At 36.6% G+C, this 22,952-nt stretch overlaps 1 pseudogene; it reads right to left on the bottom strand.

The window, feature by feature from the left end:
- Window positions 1-700: 700 nt before the first annotated feature.
- Window positions 701-20,043, bottom strand: LOC114389400 (annotated as a pseudogene).
- Window positions 20,044-22,952: the final 2,909 nt, after the last annotated feature.

The raw sequence follows: 22,952 nt of genomic DNA, 5'->3' as shown, positions 1-22,952 counted from the left end.
ATGTAATGGCTGAATCACAACGGATATATATACACACACACGAGAAAGAACTATTAAAGGTGGATAAGAAAAAGATAAGCAAGCCATAATAGGAAACAGAAGGCAGAGGTAGATTTGGAGAGGGATTTGAATTCTCTAAAATTGGACAAATTCTCATTATCTTAATACAGGAAATAGCATGCCTGGTTGTCATGATCCTAATGCAAAAATAATGAATTAAATCATGATAGGAAAAACTTAACGGTGAAATCTAGCAGTCCTCGGTGAAGTGTCGTCAATTCGTCATGTATCGAATTTCTGAAGATAATCGATAATACTAAATCAAATTTCAAGATGACGTTATCGAAAGTAGAGACAATACACATTTTCTCATCATCACTTTTGAACAATCTTATACACTTTAAATCAAGAGTAAATCCTATGATCTCCACACTTCAATTTGGCTAGTAACTGTTGACCAGTTAAAAAAACGGCTAAAACTCGTTCCAAATGAAAGAAATAACTTGTGATACAGGTTAACTCATCATTTGCCGATTATAAATAAACTTGATTCTTGTAATGATTTATTGTTTATATATCCCTTGAATCAACTAATTATCCCAACCAGTAAAATCAATAATTTAGTTAACCACTTATCATTTAAAATATTTACTTATCATTAGAATCAACTTATCATTTGATTTAACGCAGTACAACGTAGTTTGAGGAATGTACGAAAAAGCATGTGTATTCCCAAGGGTGAAACCTGCATTCAAAGAACTTTTGGTAAAATTTGCACTACACATCCCAATGTGCCCAAAATAGCATCTATAAACATTTCTCACATTTCCTGTCATTCTCAGTAGAGTAAATGATGAACATTATGGACTCAATACTGCCCCTTTATATATGATAATAAAGGAACAGCATCCTATGTACAGAGTTTCGCGCTGCCAACAGGCATAGACAAATGATTATAATGGGAGGAAAACCATGACCTGGAAACAATTTTAAACAAGTGAGTCATAAACCACCAGTCCAAGTAATAAAACTTCAATATCATCCTGAAAAAGAAAAAGATATTGTTAACGTCAGATACAACTAAAGAAGTCACAAATTACAATAATCCATAATTTTTGAACAAGTTAGTCACAGTAATTTCAATCAACATATAACTTCAAGCATGATGATCAGTGATCTTCATTTTGATCACTCATTGGGCCAGATAAAACTACTATGGGAAAATAGAAGAAAAGGAGTTGGAAAAATGGAAACTGGAAACAACAAACCGGTCCATTAAGATCAGGCAATCCTTTCCAACATTTTATTATTATTATTACTATTATTATCATCATGAGTACACAACTAGATGCTTCTCAGTCTAATGATTTACTGTCCCATAAGTTCATTGATATTATTCTTGGAAGTCACATCTTATACGGCCTACAATTTGGAAGTTATTCTCTATGACTGATTCTGTCAAGTGTCATCAATTGTGTCACTCGGGTTAATGAAAATAGAGAATGACCTATATTATTGTTAAAGAAAACCTAACACATTAGGGAATTGGTAGGTAGGGAAAGTAAAATAAAAATAGTAAAAGAAAGCGAGGGGGAGTAGAAAACCACGTATGTGGACATAGAAAGGAAATATACCCTATAAGAAGTATCAATGTATGAACACAAAAACTGAGCCTGCACATAGCACCACCATCTTCAACGCCTGCTCAAATTAAATGTGATCTTCAACGCCTGCTCCAATTGTGCAAATGCAGATGGATGCATACTGCTCATTGCAGCATCAAATGATTCTCCATGAATAGAAGCACATTTTTGTAGATTTTCTCTCACACTGTCCTCAAGAGACAGCTGATTGATACGGTCTGAAAATTTGATCTAGCAACAAAATAAATAAATGCAACACTTCCTTTGTTACTCTCACGATGTACATCATTCAAAAATGAAAATTTCATCTAGTTTTCATAGATTTGTTACCTGTCTTTTTCTGAATTCTTTACTAGGAATGGTGCCCTCATCAGGAGACGTGCTGGAGCTCATGTCACCACTGTTATTAAAAATAGACATGAAGAATTATATTTTTAAAAATATTACTGAATGCCATCTAAAACTAGGGATATCCCCCTTATAGTTTCTAAACCATAGAGTTCCCTTCAGAACTAAGCTTTTGCAATAGTTGGTTATGGCAAGTCTCTTATAATATATATAATAGACTTGCCATAACCAATTATTGCAACAACTTAAGCTATTAAACAAAAATACATGAATGATATTTATAATACATCTCTAATAAGATTAAACAAAACACAAAGAAACCAGATCAAGAATCAACCAAGGTTCCTACCTACTACTCTATACTAAATGCCAAAAGACTATAAATACAAAAAACTAACCTGGACTCTTCCTCGGTTAAGTCATCATTTCTGCCCAGAATTACACTAGTGCAAACACTGCACATCAAAACATAAACAGGGGTCACTTACTCCTTATTTGCAAACAATGAATAATATTTAAAGATTAGTACCTCAAAATTTGATCCAGTTTGTCAAGTACTTGAGGCAGTCTTGATGTCAGAATTATTGAGAGGGCTAAGCCAATTGTCTTCTTCTGGATGGAAGAAACATTATCTACCTGGAAAAACTTGTATACATAAATTCACAATAAAGGATACAACATTAAATTGGCCAAGATGACACATTTACCCTTAACAACTAAATGTTGACTGAAAACTTAGTTAGATATTGATTTTAAGAAATGACTAAATGCTGACTGAAAACACTGTCTCTAAAGCATAGCCACACCGACCTTGTCAACCCAAATGTCAACCAGACAAAGAAGTATATTTTCTTGAACTGGGATGGATGCTGTCTGAAGCAGTTGAGAAGTTGATGGATCTGATGCTAATTGGGCAAGTGAATTTGTATTCATCACTAAAAGCCTAGCCAGGATGGCAGCAGAAGATGCTTTAACAGATGTTTTAGAAGGATTGTGATCATCTCCTCCACTCAAACATCCTACAATTAACTTCTGCAATAAAAAAATTCAAGGGCTCCAAAAAAATTCTCTACACTGTGAACTATGAAACATTAGTTGAACAACACATAGTTTGATTTACTATGATATCTTATGAGCTTATTGTTATAATTATGTGTATCTTTTGATAGATTTTGTTTTTAGCTTCCCTAGTCTCCTACTTAGCTTGTGGTAGAAGACAGCAGTATGGCTTGTCTTGTCAAGCTGTCTCTATCCCTTTTTGATGTATATATATATGTATTATTTGAATGTAATAAAGCAAGTGAGTGAGTGAACAGTTTTTATTTCTCACATATTCAAGCTTCAAGTTGGTATTAGAGCTGGTTCTCCGGCCACCATCGTCGCCGCCGCTGTCCGCCGTCCGCCGCCGCCGCCGTCCGTCGCCGCCGCCGCCGCCGCCGTCAAATTCGCCAGCGAGTTCAGGGTTTTGTGCGCCTCGAGGAGCGCGACACAACCCCGCAAACCGCGTGGCCAGATTCGCCGCCACGCGCCGCCACGCGCCGCTCTACAGCAGCGCCTCTTCCCGGCGCGTGAAGCCCACGCGCCGACCTCCGGCCACCGGAATCGCGCCGGACTTGTCTCAAACGGAGCGCCGTCTTCCCCTGTTTTCGTTCCAGCCTCTAGTGCAGTGTTTACATGTCATTTTGTGCTTCCTCCTCTCTACTCCGTTAGGTTTTTTGTTTTTCCTTGACAAAAATGCCGTCTTCTGGTCCTGTTTTTTCATTCTCTGGAACTCCCACCATTACTACTGCCAAACTCAACTGGAAAAACTATATGTCTTGGTCTGCTTCCGTGGAGTTATGGTTTCTCGGCCAAGGATATCATGATCACTTGGAAAAGGGAGTTGATGCTGTTCCGAATGACAAGAGAGCTGAATGGGAAAAGCTGGATTTTCAGTTGTGTGCAGTGCTATGGCAATCTGTTGAACCGGATGTTTTGGAGATCCTTAGATCATTCAAAACATGTTGCTCTTTTTGGAAGAAAGCACAAGAGATATTTGCCAACGACATTCAAAGTTTGTTTGATGCAACCCAGAAAGTTGCTGCTCTCAAACAAACCAGCCATGATATGATTGCGCATGTAGGGAAAGCTAGAGCAGCAGTGGAAGAACTGAAGAGATTTCTTGCAGCAAAATCGTTGGAGGAAGTGAATAGGAAGCTGGACAAGTTCTACATGGTCCTTATCTTGAGAAGTCTACATTCAGATTTTGATCATGTGCGTGATCAAATTCTTGCAGGTGACCAAGTCCCGTCAATGGACTCCCTCATTACTAGACTTCTTCGCGTGCCTCAAGCCTTGAAAGAAGAAAATTTAGCTGAAAGTGTGGAAACATCAGCTATGGCTGCATCTCGTGGAAGAGGGGGAGGTCGCAACAATAGAGGAGGTCGTGGTGGAAGGAGTGGACGTCCTCAATGCACATATTGCAAGAGGATGGGTCACACTCAAGAGAATTGTTATTCCCTGCATGGCTTCCCTGACAAAGTAGCTCAGGTAACTCAGACCGAAAAATCAGAGCCTAAGTTCTCTGATACAGAGTATCAGGAGTATCTAAAGCTGAAATCCGAGAAATCCAGCAACCAGGCTTCATCTTCCTCTGTACCATGTTATTCAACAGCATGTATTTCTCAATCTATTGACGGTCTCAGTCCTTGGATACTTGATTCAGGTGCCTCTGATCATATTTCTGGTAATAAGTCCTCTTTTACATCCATTTCTTTTCCAAAAATTCCTCATCTTGTCACTGTAGCTAATGGTTCCAAAGTTGCAGCTCAAGGAAGTGGTCAAGTATCTTTATCTTCCTCATTGAAGTTGGACTCTGTTTTGTTTATTCCACAATGTCCCTATAATTTAATTTCATTGAGTCAGTTAACTCGTTCATTAAATTGCTCAGTAACCTTTACCGCTAATTCTTTTGTTATCCAGGAACATGGCACGGGTCGACTGATTGGAGAAGGACATGAATCACGAGGACTTTACTACATGAAGTCCAACTTGTCTGTCTCCTGTTCAGCAACTTCAAATCCCAAACTTTTGCATGATCGTCTAGGTCACCCAAGTCTACCAAAACTAAAATTGATGATCCCTAGTCTGAAGAATCTTCGAGTCTTAGAATGTGAATCTTGTCAACTAGGAAAACATGTTAGGTCATCATTTCCACAAACTGTTCAAAGATGTAATTCAGCTTTCTCTACCATTCATTCTGATATTTGGGGACCAAGCCGTGTTACATCTTTTGGTTTTCGATATTTTGTAACTTTTATTGATGAATTCTCTAGATGTACTTGGGTTTATTTAATGAAAGACAGATCTGAACTTTTGCCTATCTTCATGTCCTTTCTCAATGAAATTGAAAACCAATTTGGAAAAACAATTAAGATTTTCAGAAGTGATAATGCCAAAGAGTATTTCTCTCATGATTTCTCTTCTTTATTATCTTCAAAAGGCATTCTGCATCAATCTACATGTCCTCATACACCACAGCAAAATGGTATAGCAGAAAGGAAAAATCGTCATCTCCTTGACACCGCACGATCACTAATGTTCGCTTCTCATGTTCCTTCACACCATTGGGGGGATGCGGTGCTCACTGCTTGTTTCTTAATCAACAGAATGCCTTCTTCTTCTTCTCTTAAGAATCAAATTTCTTAATCAACAGAATGCGGTGCTCACTCAATCATTTTTCCTCATGATCACTTATTCCATGTTCCACCCAAAGTGTTTGGTTGTACTTGTTTTGTCCATAATCTCTCCCCTGGTTTAGATAAACTTTCTGCCCGAGCAATCAAGTGTGTCTTTTTAGGTTATTCTCGTCTTCAAAAGGGTTACAAATGCTACTCTCCACCTACCAGGCGATACTATATGTCTGCAGATGTAACCTTCTTTGAAGACACACCTTTCTTTCCATCATCTACGGACTATTCTTCTTCCATCCAAAATGTTCTTCCGATTCCCTCTCCATGTCCTCTAGGTACCTTAAACCAAGATGTTAGTGAAGTTCCATCTTCTCCACCACATCCACCTGAAGTTGCTCCTCCACCTCTTCTTACATATCAACGCAGGACACAGCCAGTTGGTTCTACAGTATCTGAAGCTTCTCCTCTTGATTCTCATCCTTCTTCAATCAATCCTCAAGCCATGGATCCTGCTACTTCTCATCCCTCTGATTCAGACTGGCCCATTGCCATCCGCAAAGGTACTAGATCCTCTCGTAATCCTCATCCTATCTATAACTTTCTAAGCTATCATCGTTTGTCTCCTTCATATTCTTCTTTTGTTTTCTCTCTATCTTCGCATTCTGTCCCTTCTAATATTCATGAGGCACTGAGTCATCCTGGATGGCGACAGGCTATGATTGATGAAATGCAGGCTCTTGAACATAGTGGTACTTGGGAACTTGTTTCCCTTCCTCCTGGCAAGAAGGCTGTGGGTTGCAGATGGGTTTATACAGTTAAAGTTGGGCCTAATGGTGAGATTGATCGACTTAAGGCTCGCTTAGTGGCTAAAGGTTATACTCAGGTATATGGCCTTGATTATTGTGACACTTTCTCTCCAGTCGCTAAGATCACTACTGTCCGTCTGTTCCTTGCTATGGCTGCCATGCGTCATTGGCCTCTCCATCAGCTTGATATTAAAAATGCATTTCTTCATGGTGACCTTGAGGAAGAGATCTACATGGAGCAACCTCCTGGGTTTGTTGCTCAGGGGGAGTATGGTCTTGTGTGTAAGCTGCGTCGATCCCTCTATGGGTTGAAGCAATCCCCTCGGGCTTGGTTTGGTAAATTCAGTCATATTGTTCAACTCTTTGGGTTGAAACGAAGTGAAGCCGATCATTCTGTTTTTTTATTGTCATTCATCCCCTGGGAAATGTGTTTATTTGATAGTATATGTTGATGATATAGTGATTACAGGGAATGATGCTACTAAGATTGTCCAGCTAAAGGAGCACTTATTCAGTCATTTCCAGACCAAAGACCTAGGGTATTTGAAGTACTTTCTTGGTATTGAGGTGGCTCAATCAGGAGATGGTGTTGTGATCTCACAGAGAAAGTATGCTCTTGACATTTTGGAGGAGACAAGCATGCAGAATTGTAGACCTGTTGATAGCCCTATGGATCCTAATCTGAAGCTCATGGCAGATCAAGGTGAAATCTATCATGACCCCGAAAGATATAGGAGACTTGTGGGAAAACTAATTTATCTCACTATTACAAGACCTGATATTTCCTTTGCTGTTGGAGTAGTTAGCCAGTTTATGCAAAATCCCCGTGCTGATCATTGGAATGCTGTTACACGTATTCTTAGATATATAAAGAGAGCTCCGGGACAAGGACTGCTTTATGAAGACAAAGGTAACACACAAATATCTGGGTATTGTGATGCAGATTGGGCTGGCTGTCCCATGGATAGGAGATCCACATCAGGATACTGCGTCTCTATTGGAGGAAATGTTATCTGTTGGAAAAGTAAGAAGCAAGTTGTTGTTGCTCGATCTAGTGCAGAGGCTGAATACAGATCTATGGCTATGGTTACATGTGAACTTATGTGGGTTAAACAAATTCTTGAAGAGTTGAAATTCTGCAAAGTGGTGCAAATGAAGTTATATTGTGATAATCAGGCTGCTCTTCACATTGCTTCAAACCCAGTCTTCCATGAGAGGACCAAGCACATAGAGATTGACTGTCACTTTATTCGAGAAAAGCTACTGTCCAAAGAGATTGCCACTGAGTTCATTAATTCTAATGATCAGCCAGCTGATATTTTGACTAAGTCTTTAAGGGGGCCTAAGATTCAGTTTATATGTTCCAAGCTTGGTGCATATGATTTATATGCTCCAGCTTGAGGGGGAGTGTTATAATTATGTGTATCTTTTGATAGATTTTGTTTTTAGCTTCCCTAGTCTCCTACTTAGCTTGTGGTAGAAGACAGCAGTATGGCTTGTCTTGTCAAGCTGTCTCTATCCCTTTTTGATGTATATATATATGTATTATTTGAATGTAATAAAGCAAGTGAGTGAGTGAACAGTTTTTATTTCTCACATATTCAAGCTTCAAGTCTTATAACAGACTTACTTGTAAAGTACTGCTAATAAGTGGCAGCACTTCCATGGGGAAACACTGTAAAGAGGCAAAATCAAATGAGAATACTGTTTTTGAAGATTTTTAAAATATATATGAAAATCAAGCAAAACTATCAGCCCACTTAGTGTCCTACATGATCATAATGGTCCAAAAATAAAAATGCCTAATGCCTCAGAAGGTTAATAAGTTAATCTCAAGATGCTAATGAAGGTAGGACCTATGAAAGCACTTAATCCAAATTCAAACAAAAGCTTAGGGAGAAGAGGAGGAAAAAAGGAGATAGAAGATATCAGCATTATTAGGTTCCTAGTATTGTTAAAATAATATGTTTGAGCAGTTGAGGTTGTACTAACAGACCTAGTAAGTAGTATGAATAAAGGTATTAGGTTAGACGTTAGAGTATTCTATTGCATTCTATCAAATATCAATGATATGCTCAATGCTATTACTGTTGGCTAAACCTATAACTCTCAACAGGAGGCCTCATCATATACCAAAAGTCCCAGCAGTTCATATCCATCATTGTTAGTTTTAAAAATTGACAAATTTGGAATGACATACCTGTATTAAGATATCAATCACAGGAAGAACTGAAAGAATGCCTTTGTCATTGACATTTCCAATAACCAAATCAAGAATTTTAGCAATATTTGTTGCATGCATGCTCAGAAAGTCATTTCCACCCAAAATTATGTAATCTTCAATTATGTTCATAGCAACCTGTACTTCAGATAAAGATAATGAATATAAAAATATCACAAAGATATTAAAATCAGGTCCCCAACTGACTGTTAGGGGTAGATGGGCACTAACTAAACCAGCAAGAATATTTAACCATGATAATGATCATAAGCCCAACAAAGTTATGAAGCTGATAAATACAGCACAAAGCAGTGGGATGCCATTGTCTGAAATTTTGATACCTCCATCAAATTCAAAACTGAATGATTACACTTTTCACAAATTTGATAATTGTTGACTTATCTGAAACCCAGCTAAAGAAAACTACATTGATTCTCCTTCCATAATCCATATATAGATTACACTAAGTCCATTTTTCTAGTACATATCCAAGAACAGTTTCCCTATTAGTGTCATTAATTCAAAAATATTATGCACATCATATAAACACAAGTACACGTGATATAGTTGTCACAATCCAGTAATCGTGCACACTGAAACTTTTATAAAGACTACTTCATCCTAGTGTCACAAACAATCACTGTCTTTCTCTTGAATACAGAGAGCATGAGTAAATAGTAAATCGAAAATTTATTAGAGCATGGCTAGGTCTAACCTGTAAATGGTCAAAATTTCTTTCCATAATCTCCACAAGGCGTGAAAAATATTGTAACAATTGAGGCACCATTGATGGAGCATGAGAAAGTGTGGCCTCCCATAACTGAAAGGTTATCCAGTTGAATTTTCATGATATATTCTTCACAACAATAGTACCATCTAATTAGTAAAAAAAGACAGCAGGATTACCAGCATGCTATCTTCTAGGAGATTGAGTTCATCTGGACTATTAATATCAATTCCATTCTCCAGAATTGGCAGTAGTATATTGTAGCAAATGGGTGACTGGTAACCAAGTGCAACCACAAAGTTTCTCAGGGCAACAAGAAGCTGTATCTGCAGCAGACTTTCACCAGAATACTCCTCCCAGACCTTGCCATAACAAAAGCAATAGAAAGAAGACAAATTCCATTTTGATTAGTCGGGGAGTTAACTAAGCTACTCTGATATGTAACTTGCAGGGTAAGACCTAAACAAAAATGTGATTAACATGTTAACATATTTTTATCTACCATCCAAAACAATTTATTCTATATCCTTTGGCAAGTGATTCAGGTAAGCCAGAATCAGTTGAATCATAAAATTAAATAAAATTAATCATACAGCTTAGAAAACTTCTTACTTGAGTTCCTGTGATCCTATTCATCAAGCTATTTTTATTTTATTACACTTCCTTTTCTGAAAATGGAAGAGAAAGACTACACAAATAGTCTGCCTCATTAAAGAAAGACCAATCTTAAATTCTTATTTTCAAAATATTTTTCATTTTTTAATGAAGGCAGATGGAATGTGTCAAACTGTTTGGTCTGCTGCCCTTCTTTAGGAAAATCTACCTTGTTCCAGTGCACCCCACCCTCTGCCTCTCTCCCTAATGCTGATCCTCTATCTCATCTTTCATTGTCATCTCGCTCTCTGCTGCAGTGCTTTGTGGTGGTTCTGTGCTTTATGTGTTCTGCATGCTGAGTAATAGGCTGAGTATGTGTAGTCCAGTGGCTCATTACATGTTAGCTAATAGCTATATTCTCAAGTTTATACATTTAAATTTGTCAATTATGTCAGGAGTTATTTGACTTTAAAATGATAATATCTAGACATTTGTAATCTTTCGTTAAGTGAAAAATATAAGCAATTTTTCATTATTGATTAAGAAGCTCATAACTCGATGTACTTTGACTTGTGATCTGGAGAATAAGCCCTCCCATTCACGATTTGATTCCCCAAATTTGTTGAAGATTACACATTGACTAGTGATAAGGCTAAAATAATGTATACAAGTACAAGGCAATGCTCACCTTACAAGTCAGTTTTGGGGGGTTGAATTAGGCCTAAACCCAAATTCTAATTTGGTCTCAAAGCCTATCCTAGCAATTATTTTTGGGCCTGTTGGGAAACCTGCTATCAGGCCTTTACTGGACCACCGCAAATATTCAATCCTACAAATTTCACATTCATGAGGGGGGCTGTTGAAGATTCCACATCGACTAGTGATTAGCCAAAGTAGTGTATATATAAGTATAGGGAAATCCTCACCTTATACGCCAATTTTGTGGGGTTGAATTAAGCCTAAACCAAAATTCTAATTGCTATTTTTCATTAATAACAAGAATCTCATAATTCAAGATATGCTTTGATTTGTGATCTGGAAAATAAGCCTATTCACGATTTGATTCCCGATTTAATAACCATGATGTGCGTATCAAATTGACCCTAAATTTATTCTGAATAACTCATCCATATTATGTGTGGCATGTCATCTCACAAATTTTTAGCTTCAGCAGCAAATTAAAATACAAATCAGAGCATCATTAATGAGTTGATTTATTTACTCATGCCATACCTATTTTCTATTAAAGAAACTGATTCACAATTTACTGAAAAAGAAAAAAAAATGCACCTTTTTCTTTCACTGAACCTAATCAAGTTATTCAAGTATTAAAATACAAAGGTTAGTAAACAAAATAAAAGAAAAAGTCTGGATATTTCTTGTGTTACCTTCTGAAAAAACTGCACCAACTTGTTTGCAAATGGAATAACTTCACTAACATGTCCAATAAGGATAGAGATCAAATTCAAAATCTGAACCTGAAGAAATATTTAAAGAAGATGAACAGTTCACTAATAGGATCAAATGTTGAACGAAAATTCAGTTTCAGGTTATAATTTACACAATATATGTTTGCTCTTGTCATGCAGATAAATTTCAGTAACATGGAAGAAAATGTAATGTGCCTGTGTAGTCAAAGGCACTTAGAGGTTGAGGTGTGATGCCCCTCTTGTGAGGCACACCTCTCAGCTGCCTTAGGCAAGATACTAGTCTTTAGCAACTAACTGATAACAAAAAAGCTCCAAAACCCTGTCCATAACTTGCAAATTAAAAGGGAGGTCAAACAGTGTTTGATCCATACCAGCTAGTCAACAGTAACGTCCATGCTGGTTGCATGGATCAAATGATGTCATTGGGATCAACCAAAAATGGATACAGAAGTTAATGTATCTAAACTACAGTGAACTACGACCTACTTGCTACATTCATCCAAGGGAAAAACGAAGAAAGTTCACTATTGTAAATGCATATTTTAAGCAATAGCCAATTAGCACCCAAACTGTAATCCCAATAGACCCAATTCCTCACTGTTGCTGAGGTTTTACAACCTTAGTGTGAGATTTAGTACACTACACAACCCTCTGCATTCACCACAAATGTCCTTGAAAATTGCTTGCCAGTGCAGGCTATTTGGGTGGGGTCACATGACAGGCTAGGTCCGTGAATTTTAAACTCCCAACCAAGACGAATTATTTCCTCGGTACCCTACATTACACCTTTTCAATAGTGTCTAAAAGAATTTATTTTTCCATCAAGAAGGAAAAAGTTCCCAAGCATTAGTATTTACCTTTGAATCAAATTCCCGAACATCCTCAAACAACTTAAAACATGAATCCCAACAAATAGGAAGAAGATCAACATACTCCCTCTCTGAAAAGTTTGCATCTTCAATATGCAAGCATAGGGATCGACATGCTGCCAGCTAAAAAATATATATTCACATGGTTAGTTCGAAACAAGATAAAGAAGGATATGTTGAACTAGCAGAGAAACATAAGTAATGATAACAAGAATACATTATACATGTCTATGTAACATACCCGGACAGATAAATCTTTGTCCTGTAACAATCTGATTAATGCACAGTATACGGGCCTTTTTGTATCATCTTTGATCTGTTAAGGATAGAAGAGACATAATGACTAAAGTGAATACAAATGACTTTTCCTTGTGTGAAGGTTTTAGATGGATTAAGAGAAAAATGAGTTATTTTACTGTCATAAACCTTTACTAAACCAACACAGAAATATAGGTTTTGAATTTTACAACACTTGGGACATGAAAGAAACTAAGAAAGCTTCTCATCAAATCTTTTAATAAAATTGAACTGTGAAAATTTTGAAGTTTATTCACAAAGCAACTCAATAAATTATATACCTCAGAAACCCACTGCCCCAAAATTATAGCAACTTTACGATGAATGATACGCAAATTTGGATGTTCATTTGAGAGTTCGAGTGATAAAGCACCATTAAACCTGCAAATGAATGATTAATAGTCAGAGTGCTTTAAAATCCAGTGACAGCCAAACAAAAGAAGGGTCCAATATCAAAAAAATATTTTGATAGTTAATACGTTAAAGAAACATAAATCTGAACCATCGAATAAGTTACCTCTAGTGACTTGTTGCAAGTTAGATTGCCTCATATAGCTCCCCTAATATGTGTTTTATGTGTAGATCTGACATTGAAACCGTGTCTCACTCATTTTTCCAGTGTAGCTGTTAGATTATCTTGGAACAAACTTACTTTTGTTGAGAATGAGATTTGGGTGTCCTAATTTGTTTGATCAGTTTCTATTTTCAAGGGTTTGATAAGAAGGAAAATAACTGGTTGTGGCATTATTCCATTTCGGTTGGGAAATGCAGTCAGATGTTTGAAATAAGTGATCAGGGGATTGTAACTTATCACAGATGAAACTTTGTACAGAGTTCCATTACCAGTGGGTGGCTGTGATTTCTTAGGGTTACCAAAGTCCAGACACAACAAAATTAAACGATCTTCAATTTTTAGGAATGGCAAGATCGAAATATGGATAACTTACGTCAATAAAGCATAGTAGCTATGAACTTACCAGTCTTTAAAACTCAAGTAGTTTGAGAGTTCATAATAAACATAAGCAGTAGCACCATAAGCAGCATCTTTAAGAAGCAATGCAGGAGTAATTTCCGCCACTGAAGTTGGACAATTATTCATAGACTCTTGAAGAAGAAAGACCACAACAGGACCTAGCAACTAAAAATAACAGTCACAACCACACCCATATTAATCTATAGTCAACACAGTCAATGATTGAAATATCTCGAAAAGAGAACAAACATGATAATGTGATGTTTAAATGGCACCTACTTGGCTATTAGTTTCAAATAATACAATGTACAAAGCTTCAGCACATGGCCTCAATTTTTCTGTCCACTGAACCATATCCTGCTCATGGTGAAAAGACTCAGGGTTACGATACCACTCTTCCAAATCACTTGCTGTCAGAACAAAATACCTGTTGAAAGATAAAGACATTAGTCTGGTAATAGAGTGCATAATCATAAGGAGAAATATCACTAAGTCTCAAAGCAAATTACAATCATATAGTTGAATAACAGAAGCTCATCACCTCCAAAATATAAGAAAAAAGAAGTTTAATTGTATATTTCGTAATTAGTAATCAGTGAATTTAAAACCTGCATTAACACCTTGAGATATTGCTCACAGCTCAGTAAAATACATACAAGCATGCAGACATGAGTATATACTCAAATGATACAGAAAAATCCCAGAACTTGCTTGCTATCACATATTTTCCAGAACTTGAAGTTGAAAGCAACAGCTTTGGTTTTGCAATATTGCTACTATTTTGCCACATACATACTCTAATACTCAGTATCATAAGATTCTCTGAGGCAGCAGGGTAGACATAAATTTCCAAAGATTTCTACATGTTTTATTTCCAAGACTATATTTAAAATAATGACTTGTATTGATTATTCAAATCCCATCTATTTAGCCTCCTTATTCATAACAATTTAATGATCTGAGGAAGAGTTATCCTAAAAAAATTTAGACTCTTATGTACCTTACAAATACTGATTGATTTCCTAAATATGTTCAGCTCCATTCACAGGAAGCTGTCCAATTAAAACACACACACACACAATACTACTCAATCTAGAAAAAACAAAAGGAACCTCTAAATAATGACTACTTGGCAAGGGATCTCCTTCACTGATTTAGAGAAATCAAATAGCTTGGAACAACTCCTTTTTCTAATTTGACTCTATTTGCATAAAACTTAACATTTATAAACACATAGCATACCTTTAGGCCTCACTCAGCTTAGAAAACAGACAAATACAATTAAAATAAGCAAGTCAAGAAGTGGTTGCAAAGTGAATACCTCGATATCAACACATTACACAAGTGGACTATCCGTTCAGTGGGAAGAAGGGAAGTTAAAACACCACCAACCGCACTGGAAATGTTTTTCTTCATCAGCTCCAGTGTAACTCCATTTTCGTCCATCACCCTACCAGTAAGACTTGGCTTGTACTCCTTACATTCCAGAATATTTTTAATCATCACCATACACTGAATGAGAAATTGCTCAAATGACAACAGATATGGATCAGGATCTGTTATCCTATTCAAACAGAAGTCCAAGACCGATGAAAGAACAAATTTATCACCAAATGAGTATGGATGTCTACCCTGAAAGGCAACTAAAATTTTCATCAATTTGGTACATGCCCTCTTTACAAAGTCCTAAAATTTAGGATATTGTTTTTGAAAAGACGAATCTGCAAACAACCAAAATGTCTTGTAAGAATAAAAGGAAAAAAAATAATATTTATGTTTTCTTTTTCTTTGCACTATATGAGAACTAGACATTGTAGATTGTAGTCTGACTAGGGAAGGAAATATTAGAATTTAAAGGTTCAAATCTTTAGCAAAGCATCTCATCACATAGCATATAGATAGTGTTTATTATTTGCAAAAAAAATGAGAAAAACAAAAACTAATGTACTACAGTCCTGGGTACTGAAAGATAAAGATAGATTAAGAAACACAAACATTGTCATAAAGATGTGTTAAATATTCAAAGCTACAAAGCCATAGCCAAAGATTAAAGAAAAGGTAGTCAATGAATTTGCCCACTGTGCTTTACATAAACATCATTTTAAGGGTCATTCACTCCTTATTTTATTTTTTTCATGTATATCCACTATCTACCTCAGTATTTTTAACTTTGCAATTTATTTTCTATTTTTTGTTGTCTTGGCCCTTCACTATGCAATATCCACGACCATAGAGTATTGTTGGTCTTGCAGCTGTCGAGGAGAATTTTCCTTTGAGTTTGATAGACACATTCCAAATAAAAAGTTATGCTCAAATTTTCTCCATTTCATCCAGCCAGATTGACTACTATGTGTGACATTCTCTCCACAACTCAAGTTTAAAACTTACTCCTCCAGATTCACCAACTAAGATTATATCATCCAACTTCTGGCAAAATGATGCATTAAAGCATGTTTGGACTGTCCCTAAGAACAAATCATCCAACTATAAGGTGTGCCTAAATACATTCAATCCGAAGTTAAAGAGTGTGTGGAGACACAGTGGGCCTATGGTACAAATCTTCCATTACACCTCCATAAGTTTGTATACCAAAAAAAACTTCGTACCCCATTGCCCAGAGGCTCTTCGCTATGCGAAGGTATGGGGGAGGGATGTTGTACGCAACCTTACCCTTGCATATGCAAAGAGGCTGTTTCCGGATTCGAACCCATGACCAACAAGTCACCAAGGCACAACTTTACCGCTGCACCAGGGCTCGCCCTCATAAGTTTGTATACCAATTAAATGAAAATTTATTCACACTATGTTTGGATCATCAAAATCCCAGCTAAAAATATAAAGTGAAGTCTGCATTACAAATTATCATTCTACAAAACTGTAACTTGGCATGCTTATATGTAGCATGCTATGAGGGAACGACTCTTGTCCAGGAACCAAATGATTCTTAATGTTTTCATTTTGATTTTACAAACGTTTATAACAGTTATTTGTACTAACTTACACGAGGATGAACATATATACACAAGAAATAGAAATCTCACAGTATGGAAGGAGTGATTGAATGGCACTCAAGAGCACAGGTGAGACTTCCTTGACTGGCCGAACCTCCTACATAATAGTAATATATGGCCCAATACCTTAAATTTTAAATTTATCAATTTGAAAAGGGTGCTAAACTTCAAGACACAGAAATCGTCATAGAGAATTAAAACAAGAGATAGATAGACAATTACCTGAAAACACTTTGAATCACTTTGAAATCCAGAAATAATTAATTGCCGAACAATCTTCGAACATAACAGCCATCGCTCACATGTAAGATAAAGTTCATGAGGCTGATCTTCAGCATTTAGATTACAGCTTTGAGAAAGAGATGAGAAACCATGCAGTATTGTCTGCATATCACTTTGCCAAAGGCGCCAGCTATAATCAAAGAAATGGGATGATATCTGCCAAACAAATCAGTTGAATATTTGAATATATTATATTTTCTAAGCCATGCACAGGTACTAAACAGTAATCTTATTGTATAAGTACTACGTCAATCAGATGCAGAATTTTGAGACAGAAAGGTAAAGATTCAAAAAATAGGGAGAAACGATAAAGTGGAATACAATATAAACCCCAACAGAGCCTAATGCTAGACCATATGTATTTCATAAGGTTAGATAAGAGCAACCACTGAAAAAATTAAGAATGAAGTACCAAACATAAAAAGATAATGGATTTCAATACAACTTATAGCAATTCATTCTGGCTCTTTATCATTACGAAAGAACAGTTATCCTTGGCGATGTTAGTATTGAGCAGTGACAAACTTAATTTGACAGCGGCATCAAATGTTTTTATCTTAGCTAATGTAGTAGATATAGATAGAGACCAACTAGGACATACAAACATTGCAATATATTGGACCCAAGCACCTGCCTCTACTCAATGCTACATATCCTCCTTTACTGATATTCCTCTTATCTATATTAAGTTCACCACCCTCTTGACAGGGTTAAATTATTGTAATTAAAGTTCCTCTTAATCTACCACAATCCACTCAATTATTAACTTAATGGTTGAAATTAAAAAATGACTCACAAAAGGCAATGAGACATACTCCCATGCTGATATGCCTAAAATTGAAGAACACACTAGGTTGAGTGATAGACATCCCTTCCAGAACGAAAAAACAAATTAAGCTACCCCTATAGACCTTAACTACTAAGATAGTTGGGACAACCTTTTAAGGGAGAGTGGCGATACTGCCTCCTCAAAAGTTTAATGTATCGAGCCATAAAGCCTTCAAATACCTACATCCAAGTTTCCAACAACTCACTGATAGAACCTCCTTGCTACCCTTGTAAGAACAAGTTAAAAAATATTATGAAAAAAGTCATCCATATTTGTGACTTTGTATATGTATATCTGTAGTCAAGATCTCTTCACTATGCAGACAGCAAATCTGTTTAAACAAGGTTTTCTTTTATATAGAAGATTTTTTTCTCCAAAGAACAATAAAGACAAGATTATTAATGAGGTTTGCATGATGTTCCAATAATGACTGAAAACATTTTGTAAGTTGTCAATGTACAGCATAAAGGCAAAGATTTAGACAGTTGAAAGCAATACTAAACAAAAAAAGAATAACAGAAAGGATTGCACCTCTGCAAAGTTGCGTTGGTCTGATGTAAGGCGTTTTGTGGACAACTCCTTTAAGGTCCTAAATAGAATCAAAAAGATTCGATGGGAAGCAAGAACATCTGCTGATTGAATTTGTTGTGATAAAACCAAAAAGATGTCTGGCCTGAGGAGTCATTAAATTAGCATATCAATATATAGTACTAGCTTTAAGAAGAATGTTAAAAACAGAAAAATGCATAGAAGCCAAACATTAAGACAGCTTATAACATGTTTGCAGCAAAAAACCATGCATGTTGGATATTAATGTATTAAAGACAATTTAGACAAATCACTTTGTAAGGTATGAATTGCGTAGGAAATTAAAATCCGTTAGACAAAACATATTGCCATGGGAGTTCAAGATAAATAGTGAACCAAAATGAACAATGAAAGAGAGAAGTAAAAAGTAGGATGGGTGAAATTTCAATTGCAGTATTGTGGACACATTAAATATTCCTGAAAACCAAAGAAATAAATATCAAAAGTACCATTCTTAGGGATAATCACTGCGGGCGATTCTGGAGATGAGCACCGCCAGCATCAGAGCTATCTGCGTTTTAAAAAGTGAAAGGGGATAGAAGCAGTAAATATCTACAACTCATCACAATTCACAAGCATAGCCAATAAAAATAAAATACTAAAAACATTTGAAATGCATGCTGGGGTGAAGGATGGCTAATATCATTTACCATTAAGTCTAACCAAAACCATGACCCATATCCCCATGACAAAGTATCTAAGATCAGAAAGTCCGTCACAATGGAAAGGGTCACAACTTGTAACCCATGCAAATTGAACAACATGGGTTATGAACCAATCAACCCATCACCGAACAAAAAAGACCATTTCTGGGACCCAAGTAACTAAACAGCTTGGCAATGAGAAAATAGTAACAGTAACAAGATAACACTCCAAACAGTCGCCAAGTACGTAATCACTAATAAGCACTGCGCGCCCACAAGACATACAACACAGCCACTAAAAGAAAGAAAAACAAAAGAACCTGATCATTCTCTTCTCTCAAGTACATCAACAACTTCTGCCTCAGGTGCATTTTCTCCTCATTGCTAATTCCACTGAACAAAACGAAGAAAAACACATTCAAAAAAGCGACATTACTCTCCGCATATTGTTGCATGTGTGCTTAAGCTAGATTTTCACACAAAAACAACTTTGCAACTCAGCTATCAACACTAAAAACCAATAAAAAAAGGACCTCTCAGCAGCATTTCGATTATACATTTGTTTTTCATTTCATTTTGTATTTTCTGCCGAGAAAGCAACAGAAACAAACACTCTCCCTAAGAACGAAACTCAGAAGCGCTTACGAGGAATTGCGGCGGTGGCGCCAGTAGCGGTTGACGCTGTTCTTGAAATACACGGTGGCCATCATGCGCACATCCGTCTGCGACCCCAAATCCTTCGCGGTAATCACTTCCTGCAGTTCCATTTACAGAAAAGCCAAAACCTCAAAAACGAAACACTAAGCGCAATGCAAACTTCATCGGAACCCTAAGAGAGAGAGAGAGAAACGTTACGAGGAGGCAGGAGCAGAAGCCAGGCCTGGACTCCGATTGGGCGAGCGCGTCCTCCGCCGGACCGCGGAGACGGTGATCGGTACTCATGGAATTCGAAAGCAGCGAGTACATGGCTGCAACGTCGGAAGCCGATAGCGCCATCGGCGACGGTGGTTGAAGAGAAATGATAGTTTTTCTCTAAGATTAGATTCGAAGAGTGTGTGAGTGAGTGAAATGGTGTTAAGTGAAAGAAGGATTTGTTTTCTAATGTGTACAAACTAGAAATGAGAGAGAAAAGGAGAATGTGGAGAAAGTGTTACACTCTATAAATAAATTTATGTAACTTCATTTAGTCTTACTCACACATTACAACGGTAAACAAACTAAATAATTTTTAGATTAAATAGGTAAATTAGTCGAATGTCTATTTGACAAATCTCATGTGACAAGTTTGAGTTCATGTCAACAATCCCATGTGGCAAGGAATGAATTGAAAAATTAGGAAAAATTAGATTAAAAAACATTCAAAAATGAGTCTGCAGTTTTAGCTTCGAGGGTCTCCTAATAACTTGGAGAATTTCCTGAAAATGGTTTCTGGATCTTATATTCTGGTGCTGAAAGAGACAAAGTTCGAGTATTCGGAGCCGGTTTTGTACTTGGATGTGGGGATTTGGCACCCTTTGGCTCCCATTTCTAGCCCCAGTTGCCCGTTGCCAGTTGCCAGGAACACAATCTCAATTTGGTCGGTGCCACCGCCTTCTCATCCTTTATAAAACACAAAACAAGAAAGTGATCATAAACTCATACCTCTGTCTTCCTTTCAAGCATTCTCAACCATGAACTCATCTTTGTCTTCTTCCTAGTTAACTGCTAATTTTGACAAGTTAAATAGTTTGTCGCACCCACTTGAATGCTTGCAAGGGAACCCAGTTCCGGCATTCCTGTCCAAGACTTTCGACCCCGTCGACGATCCGTCGCTGGATCCGATCATGTCCTGGTGCTACAGCGGTGTTAGCTACATGGTGTGGGATCCTACCCTGTTTGCAAGACACGTCTTGCCGATGAATTTCAAGCATAACAATTTCTCCAGTTTTGTTCGCCAGTTAAATACCTATGTGGGTAATCTATGTATTTTTATTTTTTATGTTTCTATTGTAAGTTTGTAACTGGTTTGATTTGATGAAGATCAACCATGTGTAGTTATTTGATTGAAGACATTGTTTTGTCAACTGGGAATGAACTTTTTTTTAAGTGTATCCTAAGTTTCTCTTGATGCTTAAGATAATGTATTATGTATCTAACTTTGGAATGATTGTATGTGTTTAAGCAGGTACAGTAGTGAGCCATTTGTTATTTGTGATTTTTTTTTGCTTTCTTATTTGTCTCTTGTTAAAAGTGAACTTCCATGTTGTGGACTTTTCTATGTTAGCCCCTATGACTACTGATGGAGTTGTGTGATAAGAATATGGTTCAGATATTGTTCTATGTGGATTCTAGCACTAGAATTGGCAGCAGAAAGAATGTCTCTCTGAGTATCTACTATAAGTAGGGAGTGGATTGCATCCTCAGCAAGTAGTGTTCTATGTTTTTGTGTGGCGTTTTGTATGCTGCCAGAACTTACATACTGTTATCATTTTGATCATTTCCATTTGTTTGTGCAAAGCTTGTTTTGGATTCACAGATTGCAAATTCCATCACAGCTTCATCTGCTCCTCTAATGACTTGAAATCTGGTGTGTCTAAACCAAAATTTGTTTTTCTGCTCCATTGATTCTCAACGACACTTCAACTTTGATGTTAGTGGTGCTGATTCAAGCTCTGGGATGACAGACATGTGGGATATTAACTATTTAACTCACAACAAGTGATAGAAAGTATCCCAATTGATGATTCAACACTTGATGAAAAAGAAAGATAATATAAATAAGAATATGGATGCATCGGGCTTCATCTGCTTCTGCACATATTGTGTTATGTTTAGTTCCCAGGGGTCCAATTATTGAATAAATTGATTTTTAACTGGTGCTCATTCACTAATCACCAGGTTTCATTCTTTTAGATTAGTTGTATAGTTGTTCATGCTAGTAGTTATGAACCAAATTCTTAATTTAAATATCTTAAGATTCAAAGAATTTGTGAAACTTCATATCATATTAGTGTTTTGGTACTGTAATAAAATTTTCTTTATATTTTCTCTGTATCTATTATGAAGTCAATTTCAATGAATTAGAATATAATTTCTTAAATGTGTTTTTCATTTGACATTTACTCAAAGGAGAAATGACTTGCAAGTAATGTCTGGTGGAGAATTCTATTGTTTCAAAGCATAATTCATAGTTTTTTTTTACAGAAAAGTGCAATATCTAAATTCTATTAAGGTTATGAATTTATGCTTATTTTGATCTGGATATGAGTATTTTTGAAGTCTTATCTTAAACCTCATTATTTACCAACCAAATATCTAGAGAAACAGAGAAGTCTCAAACAGTAGAGAATAGGCAAGGAAACAAGGTTTCCTATTAATGAAAGGAAATCTTCAAATCTACAGCTGATGCTTCATTTTCTCCAAATCTGCAAGCCTTCATCATGGATTTGCAGCATATTATTCCTTTGTTGAGAAAATCTTCAAAGCTGATGTTGTACTTCATTTTGGGACACATGGTTCCCTTCAAAGCTGCACGTCTTCCATGGTGGCTTTGCCGAATGAAACTACCAAAAAATGCACAACAACTGTCACTTGCAGACATGGAGAAATCAAGTGAACAAGAAGAAGCAAAGGGTAGAACCTTTACAGTCAAGAGAAGAAGAAGCAACTGAGCGTGAGCGAAGAAGAAGAAGAAGCAACTCAGCGTGAGAGAACAACAACTTCATAAACCCTAATTTTTTTGGAGAAGAAGAAGAAGCAAACTTGCGTGAGAGAAGATTTAAAGAAGCAGACTTCAATTCCACGTTGGACAGTCTACGTGGCACTGAATTGCCACCAATGCACCTCACTAACGGCGTCACTTGGGAATTTAACGACAAGGACTATTTTGAAAAACTTATGTAAAGACAGGGACTATTTTGGATTTAACATTAAGTTAGGAACTAATATGCAAAAGGGGTAGAATGTCAGGGACTAAATTGTCTATTTAGTCATAATTTTTATTTATTTTCTGCATGTTTTTTATGAGTACCGAAGTTGAG

This window comes from Glycine soja, chromosome 16 (genome assembly GCF_004193775.1).
Source record: "Glycine soja cultivar W05 chromosome 16, ASM419377v2, whole genome shotgun sequence".
Lineage (NCBI taxonomy): Eukaryota > Viridiplantae > Streptophyta > Magnoliopsida > Fabales > Fabaceae > Glycine > Glycine soja.
The sequence above is the reverse complement of the archived record's forward strand: the minus strand, read 5'-3'. Positions and strand labels throughout refer to the sequence as shown.